General features: G+C 37.0%; 1 non-coding gene across 1 annotated transcript; it reads left to right on the forward strand.

Annotated features, from left to right (window-relative positions):
• Nucleotides 1-6,851: 6,851 nt before the first annotated feature.
• Nucleotides 6,852-6,958, forward strand: LOC113757147. The gene has a single exon (XR_003466192.1). It is a non-coding gene; the product is annotated as a small nucleolar RNA R71 (small nucleolar RNA).
• The last annotated feature ends 242 nt before the right edge of the window (nucleotides 6,959-7,200 follow it).

The raw sequence follows: 7,200 nt of genomic DNA on the forward strand, positions 1-7,200 counted from the left end.
CCAAGTTGGGGTAGTAGTACTTGGGCAACTGAAGGATGTTCTCCCATCCAAGTCGCTTGAATGCTGTCGAAATGTGATAATGTGCATCCACCTCCGGTGCCAAATATTTTTCGATTATGATCTCCTTGTCCAGTCCGGCTTCATACCACTGTTGGTTTTCAAGCGAGGTGAATCGTGTGGTATCGTAGTCCGGCGGTGGCTCGGCACGGCTAGTAGACGCTGTCTTCCGGCGAGAGCGAGGTGGTGGCTCCGGCGAAGTAGATTCTTCCTCAGGTGACTCCTCATGCAGAGAAGGTGTGTGTTCCTCACTTGAGGAAGGAGTAGGAGTACGAATGATAGCCCTCCTTGTGCGAGCCATAATATCTACACACAATCAGGATGAATATGCATTCAAAACATTTTAATCTTGCTCGCAACTAATAAACAAGACTTTAAGAAAATTTCGGCAGAGTTTCCCCTTGAAAAAGGGCTAAACTACCTGCCAACAACCTCAAAATTCAAGCAATTATGCTTCCTAACACCTCACAAATCCAATTCTCATAAAGAAAATTATTAACACGGTTGTCATGATATGCAAAATACTTCCAATACGTTAAGAATTAATATCATTTGTAAAAATGGCATAAAATTTGAAAGTAAAATAAACTATCAATGACAATGTGCTCTCACATTAAGCTTTAAACATCAATTGAACACAACATCTCCCCATTGCTTTATGAACAACAAGAACAACATCTCACCATAAGAACAATTTTCTCAATTCTAATCAAACAACCATTACTAATGATATATATTATCACAATGTAGCACAATTGTAGAATTAAAATCCAAAATATATACATTTCCAAATTCATGTCCATTTACCTAGAAAAATTCAACAAAATAAAATCAAATCCATGATTCCCTAAATAAACATAAAAATTGTTATAACAATCTATCTAAAAGCAATGTAGCACCATTGTATCAAGGAAGTCCAACAAATATGCAATTATCAAAATATTCCCAAAAACTAGAAAAATGTAAAATAAAAAATTATAAACTGTCAAAGAAATTCGCAAATTGTTACCTCAAATGTGTAGGAAGATGATAGAAGATGGAAATAATGCACAAAATGAAGCCAAAACAGCCCAAATCAGCCCCCAAATTGCAGAAATCAGGTGTGGCCCTAACTGAGGTTTTGAAGATCAAAAGATCAAAACCCTCAAAGTTGATGTTTTCGATTTGAATCTGTTGAGGGTTAATGCTCACAAGAGGTTAGGGAAGGTGTTTGTTGGAAATAATTGGAATTTTTATGGATGAAATGGAAGATTGCAAGAAAAGAGAAGGGTTTCGGTTGATAGAGGGAAAAGAGGTTTTAAAAAATGCAGAAACGAAGCCTCGTTTCTGCTATATCCGCGAAGGGATCCGAGGTCGGATCCTTTCTGGAAGGCCTCGGATCCTATAGGGCTCGGATCAGTCCCAACAGAAACACAGACGAGCCCTCGGATCTATCTGGGTTGGAATGGATCCGAGCTCGGATCAATGGATCCGTGGTCTGATCTGTCTGGGCTTTTAGGATCCGAGCTCGGATCCTTATGTCTCTGCAACAATTGCAGAAACTGCAATTTTTTCCAACTTTTTCTCCCCTTTTCTGGCCAATTCCAAATCTCACCTTGGACAAACTTTTTCTCAATTCCAACCTCCCACGCACATGTAATATACCATAAACATAATATCCCACCTCTCAAAACACAATAAACACATCTACATTGAAAATCGAGGGGTGGGGTTCTTTGATCATTTTTGCATTTTTACACTAAAATGGCATTTTTGAGCATTAAATGTACATCAAATGAGTCCATAAGCCTTTATAACCATGATATCACCAAAACTCACTTGAAATGCACAATGTATGCATATGCATGGGAATTTTAAGCACTTAAAACACAATTTAGTAAGAAAAACTCCCTTTTACACATATTCTTCAATTGTACTTCCAAATTGGATGATAAAACTCCCGTATCTCCTACAAACAAGTGAAATACATCTAATTAGTCAATTAACTTACACCAGAATGTAAGAAACACATAAAAACTCACAAATACACTATTATTATTAGGTTGCCTCCCAACAAGCGCTTTTGTTTATAGTCGTTGGCTCGACTTTCCTATAACTTCTTTAATTCTCCATTGCATTTCCTAAGGAGTAATTTACTCCTTTAGGAACCTTTTCTCCGGCCAAATAGGGCTTCAATCTTTGGCCATTTACTTTAAATGGAGAACCATTTTCTCCTTTTATTTCCATTGCTCCATAAGGAAATACTTGAGTAACTTCAAATGGTCCCGACCACCTTGACTTCAATTTTCCTGGAAATAACCTCAGGCGTGAGTTGAACAAAAGTACATTTTGCCCTACCTGAAATTTTTTTGGAATAATATGCTTGTCATGCCAATATTTGATCTTTTCTTTAAAAATTTTGGCATTTTCATATGCATGTAGTCGGTGTTCCTCCAATTCACTTAGCTCAAGTAATCGCCTTTCTCCTGCAGAATTAAAATCCATGTTAATAGATTTAATTGCCCAATAAGCTTTGTGCTCAATCTCCACAGGTAGGTGACAAGCTTTCCCATAGACTAAACGATACGGTGACATCCCTAGGGGTGTCTTAAATGCCGTTCGGTAAGCCCATAGTGTATCATCTAGCTTTGTAGCCCAATCCTTGCGTGATTTATTCACAGTTTTCTCCAAAATGAGCTTTATCTCTCTATTAGCTAGCTCTGCTTGTCCATTGGCTTGAGGATGATACGGAAGTGATGTCTTGTGCCTACAACCATATTTAAACAATAAGGAATCCAATTGTCTGTTACAAAAATGTTTCCCTTCATCAGTTACTATGGCCTTGGGTATACCAAATCTACTGAAAATATTCTTTTTAAGGAATCTAAGTACAATCTTAGAGTCATTAGTAGGTGAAGCGATTGCTTCAACCCATTTAGAAACATAATCCACTGCTACTAAGATGTACTTATTATTAAAAGAACTAGGAAATGGTCCCATAAAATCAATACCCCATACATCAAATAACTCAACTTCCAAGAACGTAGTCAGGGGCATTTCATTTTTTCGAGATATATTTCCAGTTCTATGCATCACAATTTTTAACATATTCCCTAGCATCTCGGTACATAGTTGGCCAATAAAATCCTGATTGCCATACCTTTGCCACAGTCTTTGAAGTACTGAAATGACCACCTGTTTCAAGGTTATGACAATGATATAAAACATTATGTACCTCATCTTCAGGAATACATCTACGTATCATACCATCGGCACAATGTTTGTATAGCAATGGTTCCTCCCAAAAGTAACTTTTGGCGTCATGTAAGAATTTCTTCTTTTGATGATAATTAAACCCCTTTTGAATCTCTCCACTGACCAAGTAGTTAGCAAAATCTGCATACCATGGAGAATTTCTAAGTGCTAGGACAAACTCATCCGGAAAATTCTCTTGAATTGGAACCTGATCTTTGATTGGGATATATTCCAAACGTGATAAATGATCTGCAACTAGATTCTCCGATCCCTTTTTGTCTTTTATCTCCACATCAAATTCCTGTAATAAAAGAATCCACCGAATTAGTCTAGGTTTTGCATCCTTCTTATGCAGCAAATATTTAAGAGCTGAATGGTCAGTATATATAATAACTTTAGATCCTACTAAATAGGATCTAAATTTGTCCAAAGCAAATATCACTGCCAATAGCTCTTTTTCTGTCGTTGCATAATTGAGTTGTGCCTCATTTAGCAACTTGCTAGCATAGTAAATGACGTGCAATCGTCCTTCTTTCTTTTGTCCCAAAACTGCTCCAACCGCATAATCACTTGCATCACACATCAATTCAAATGGTAGTGACCAATCGGGTGAAGTTATAATTGGGGCCGAAATCAATTCCTTTTTCAACCTTTCAAATGCAACCAAACAATTGTCATTAAATTGAAAAGGAGTATCTTTACATAATAAATCACATAATGGCTTTACTATTTTAGAAAAATCTTTAATAAAACGTCTATAAAAGCCAGCATGTCCTAAAAAACTCCTTATCCCCTTGACATTGCTTGGGGGTGGCAATTTTTCGATGACTTCTATTTTGGCTTTATCCACCTCAATTCCCTTGGAGGAAATCTTGTGCCCTAAGACAATTCCTTCTTTTACCATAAAATGGCATTTCTCCCAATTCAATACAAGATTTGTTTCCTCGCATCTCTGCAAAATCAATTCCAAATTATGAAGACAATGGTCAAAAGATGAACCATACACAGAAAAATCATCCATAAATATCTCCATAATTTTCTCAATATAATCAGAAAAAATAGCCATCATGCATCGTTGAAAAGTTGCAGGAGCATTGCATAAACCAAATGGCATTCTTCTAAAGGCAAAAGTGCCATAAGGACATGTAAATGTGGTCTTCTCTTGATCCTCTGGAGCTATAGCTATTTGATTATATCCTGAAAAACCATCAAGAAAACAGTAAAATTCATATCCAGCTATTCGCTCCAATAATTGATCGAGAAATGGTAGGGAAAAATGATCTTTCCTTGTTACCGTATTTAACTTACGATAATCAATACACACTCTCCACCCTACCACAAGTCTAGATGGAATCAATTCATCATTTTTACCCACGATTGTTGTTATTCCACCTTTCTTTGGTACCACATGAATTGGACTAATCCAAACACTATCGGAGATAGGAAAGACTATACCTGCATCAAGCCACTTAAGAATTTCATTTCTTACCACCTCTTTCATGTTTGGATTGAGTCTTCTTTGTGTTTCCACCACTGGTTTGCAATTGTCCTCCAATAAAATGCGATGCATGCATATAGAAGGACTTATACCTTTAATGTCTGAAATTGTCCATCCAATTGCCTTCTTACGCTTCCTTAGAACTCTTAGCAATTTTGTACACTGCTCATCATCAAGATCAGCACTAACAATTACAGGTAAAGTACTATTTTCTCCAAGAAATTCATACCTTAGATGAGTTGGAAGTGGCTTAAGCTCTAACCTTGGAGGTTCAATTTCTGAAGGTTGTGAAAACCCTTTTCCTTGGCCAAGACTTTCATACAAATTACCCATTTTATAAGGTGCTTGAAAATCCAAGTACTTGGCCAATTCTTCAATTTCTTCACAAACATCTTCTTGCTTACCTAAACTCATTAAACAATGCTCAAGAGGATCTAAGTCAAGGTTGACTTGACTCATCTCTTGGGTTAGTTTATCAATTGTGCCAATAGAATAAGCATGATCGGTAAAAGAAGGGTATTTTTCCATTTCATTCAAATTAAATTCTACTTCTTCTTCACCTACTTGAAACTTAAGCTTGCCATTTTTTACATCAATAATAGTACCTGCAGTAGCTAAAAATGGTCTACCTAGAATAATTGGCATAGATATATCTTCTTCCATATCTAATACCACAAAATCCACTGGAATGATAAATTTTTGAACTTTTATCAATACATTCTCCAACACTCCCAATGGATATCTAATAGACCGATCCGCTAGTTGCAAAGTAATATTAGTGCGTTTAAGCTCATGCAAACCCAATTGTCTAGCCACCGTTAAAGGTATTAATGATACACTAGCACCAAGATCACACAATGCCTTAGAAAAATCAACGTTACCTATGGTGCAAGGTATAGAAAAACTCCCTGGATCCTTCAACTTTGGTGGTAGCTTATTTTGAATAATTGCACTACATTCCTCCGTTAATGCTATTGTTTCGCAGTCTTCCAACTTTCTTTTTCTAGTCATGATTTCCTTGAGAAATTTCGCATAAGACGGAATCTGCAAAATAGCATCGGCAAAAGGAATGTTAATGTGCAATTGTTTGAAAAGTTTAACAAATTTTTCAAAATCTTTATCAAACTTATTTTGCTTTAATCTTTGTGGAAATGGAACCGCAGGGGGTATTGGAATGGTAGCGGAAGATGATGGTTGATTTTCTCTTGATTCCTCCCGACTATTTTCTTCCACTATCGCCTCTTGGTTCCTCTGCTTTTCTTCTTGTTTTTCATTCTCATCTTTTTCAACTTCCATCACTGGAGGATCTTCTAATTGCTTACCACTACGAAGAGTAATGGCTTTCACATGCTCCTTAGGATTGACCTCTGTTTTGCTAGGTAATTCGCCTTGATTTCGATTATTCAACGAACTAGCAATTTGACCAATTTGGACCTCTACATTCCTGTACATTGTAGTGAGTTGGTCCAACCTTCCTTCTACTCGCTCAAATCTGTCTGAAGTAACTTTTACGAGCTTTTCCACTGCCATCTCCCAACCAGGTTTAGTTTCAGCTTGTTGTTGCCTTGATTGAAATCCCGGTGGATTGGTTGGCCTTGGTTGATTTCCTTGATCCTTCCATCCAAAGTTTGGATGATTTCTCCACCCCGGATTGTAAGTATTCGAGTAGGGGTTATTTTGAGCATTACGATTGTAATTATTGACGAATTGTACCTGTTCAGAATCAACACACTCATTAGTATCATGTTCACCTCCACATACAGAACAGCATGCTACATGTGCATTAGATGAACTTGGACCTTGTCTACTTAGCAATTTCATCACATTATTCATTTGAGCACTCAGCATATTGAGAGTGTCCATTTCTATCATACCTGCGTGACGTCTTGTATTACCTCTCTCATTGGCCCATTGGTAGTTATTTGCTGCCATTTCTTCTATCAAATTATGAGATTCTTGGGGTGTTTTACCCATTAAAGCTCCACCTGCAGCTGCATCAATCATAGTTTTAGTAGAGAAAGATAAACCATTATAAAAGGTTTGTATAATCAGCCATTCGGGTAGTCCATGGTGTGGACATTTCCGTAACAAATCTCTAAACCTTTCCCATGCTCCATATAATGATTCTCCTTCCATTTGACTAAAACCAGTGATATCCATTCTTAGCTTAGCAGTCTTACCTGGTGGAAAATACTTATTTAAGAATGCTCTTGATAATTCATCCCATCCAGTGAAAGTATTGGGAGCATGAGAGTGTAGCCAAAGTTTGGCCTTATCTCTCAATGAAAATGGGAACAATCTTAGCCTTATAGCATCATCACTAACTCCATTCATTTTAATTGTATCACAAATTTCCAAGAATGTAGCTAAGTGTGTATTAGGATCTTCTACTGCATTACCTCCAAATTGAG

The sequence above is a fragment of the Coffea eugenioides genome, unplaced genomic scaffold, assembly GCF_003713205.1.
Source record: "Coffea eugenioides isolate CCC68of unplaced genomic scaffold, Ceug_1.0 ScVebR1_2780;HRSCAF=3872, whole genome shotgun sequence".
Taxonomy (NCBI): Eukaryota; Viridiplantae; Streptophyta; class Magnoliopsida; order Gentianales; family Rubiaceae; genus Coffea; species Coffea eugenioides.